Below are 2,422 nucleotides of genomic sequence, written 5' to 3'. Positions count from 1 at the left end.
GAATAAAAAGTGGAGATTTCTGCACTAACTAGAGAGGAGTCCATATGGCATTGTTCTGGGTACCCATTGTAAACGAGAAGGGAAACTTTCACCACGCTGGAGCCCTTGATGTTCTGCAAATGAAGGAGGAGGACGTCCTCAAATTCCTTTCAGCAGGAACTCAGGTGTCACAACCTTGACTTCCAAACGGAACAGGATTTTTTTTTTTAAAGATTTTATTTATTTGAGAGGGAGAGACAGAGATGGCGAGAGAGAGCACAAGTGGGGAGGAGAGGGAGAAGCAGACTCCCCGCTGAGCAGGGAGCCCAGATTGGGCTCGATCTGGGACCCGGAGATCATGACCTGAGCCAAAGGCAGACGCTTAACTAACTGAGCCACACAGGTGCCCCTGAAACAGGATATTTACAAAAGGGAAAATGATGGCGTCTGCATCATAAATCTGAGGAGAACATGGGAGGAGCTTCTGATAGCTCTTACCGTTGTTACCATTCAAAACCTGGCTGATGTCAGTGTCATATCCTCTGGGAATACGGGCCAGCGAGCTGTGCTAAAGTTTGCTGTCGCTGCTGGAACCATTCCTGTTGCTGGCCGCTTCATTCCTAGAATCTTCACTCACGAGACCCAGGCAGCTTTCTGGGATTGTAACTTCTGGTAGTAGCTGATCCCAGGGCTGATTACCAGGATCACAGAGGTCTTATGTTAACCTCCCTACCGTTGCTCTGTGTAACACAGACTCTTTTCTGCAGGATGTGGACATTGTGATCTCTTCTAAGAAAAAGAGCTCAGTAGGTCCGATGTGGTGGCTGCTGGTCCGGGAGTTTCTGCGCATGCGCAGCACCATCTCCCATGAACGCCTGGGGGAGGTCGTGCTTGATCTTTCCTTCTACAGAGATTCCGAGAAGATTGATAAGGAAGAGCAGACCACTGCTGAAAAGACTCTGACCAAGGAGGAATTTTGGGGTGACTCGTTAATTTACTGCTACTCAACCTGAGGTTGCAGATGCAACTGAAGGCGTGCAGTGCCCTCTGTGTCTACTCACCATTTCTTTGAGGAAGCCTGGAGCGCTCAGCTCAGCACTGAGATGGCTCTGCAGACCCCACCACTCAGGCCTCTGACCGGGTAGGAACAACCACTGAATTGTCTTAAGCTATTCTTTCACATACTTGTAAACACAAAGTGGTAACAAGGTTGACAGGAAACAAACTTAATAAAAAAAAAAAAGGAAAAGTCCACTTATTAAGTGCCTGCTCTGTGCTATTTACTAGGCTAGGACCTTTACATTAAATATATCTCTAAAAATTAATGCATTTTTTCAGTATAATAGAGAAATAGAAAAATATGTATTTTTCTATATAGAAAAAATGTATTTATTTACTTTTAAAATATTTTATTTATTTATTTGAGAAAGAGAGCATGAACAGTGGGAAGGGGCAGAGGGAGAGAGAGAGAAGCAGGCTCCCCGCTGAGCAGGGAGCCCCACGGGGGCTCAATCCCAGGATACTGGGATCATGACCCTAGCCAAAGGTAGACACTTAATCAACTGAGCCATCCAGGTGCCCCTATATAGAAAAAAATTTAAACTATAAAGTGTGTTAAGTGAAAATATCTTCTTTAGCCCCAGTCTCCCAGCCACACTTCTGTTTTCTTAGAGTTAAACTTCATTTTCTTGAGCATTCTTCCAGAAATAGTCTATATGTGTTAGATATAAAATTGGGTCTTTTTCACTACAAAGTTTTTACTCTTTCCATAAATTGTGCCTCTCCAAAATATTATTTATTGAATTCTTTTTGTTATTTTATTATGTTAATCACCATACATTACATCAATCTCCAAAATATTATTTAATATATTTGGTTTGCATATCTTAGCATCAAAACTAAGGAAGAAAAATATGGGCTAATGTGATTATCTTTCAAATTTTTGTCTGTTTGGGGTTACAAATTGTTTAGCCTATGCAGAATCTGCGAGCAGTGGAAAGTGCATATACGTTGGTATGCTGTATGGACTAGGCTAAGCTAGTCTTTGGCCCATTAGTTGGGACTCTAGAAAAGTTGTTTGAATTCTTGGAACTTCAGTTTCCTTTACTGTAATTTGACTGTTCAGTATTATAGCCCCAGGGTAGGAGGATTATCTCTGGGTCACATGTCCCAGGTCATGAATCTTGGCTCTATCACTTTTGCCACTGAGAAAATTACTTAACCTTTCTATGTCTTACATTATTTATCCCTGTTATAGGGATACCAGTAACTACCTTATGGATTTATTGAAAAATAAATGACAAAATACATGTGCTCTGCTGACTTGTAGTATCAAATGCTCTTTGATAATTTTTACTCCTTGTGTTGATTAAATTAGATAATACCTGCAAAATACTTGGCACATAGTTAATAGTCAACAAAATTCCCTCTTTTCCCTATAAAT

General features: G+C 41.2%; 1 pseudogene; it reads left to right on the top strand.

Annotated features, from left to right (window-relative positions):
* Positions 1–44: 44 nt before the first annotated feature.
* LOC145718343 (small ribosomal subunit protein uS2B pseudogene) lies at positions 45–1,147 on the top strand (annotated as a pseudogene).
* Positions 1,148–2,422: the final 1,275 nt, after the last annotated feature.

This window comes from Leptonychotes weddellii, unplaced genomic scaffold (assembly GCF_054177405.1).
Source record: "Leptonychotes weddellii isolate Sample4059 unplaced genomic scaffold, ASM5417740v2 HiC_scaffold_14330, whole genome shotgun sequence".
NCBI lineage: Eukaryota > Metazoa > Chordata > Mammalia > Carnivora > Phocidae > Leptonychotes > Leptonychotes weddellii.
The sequence above is the reverse complement of the archived record's forward strand: the minus strand, read 5'-3'. Positions and strand labels throughout refer to the sequence as shown.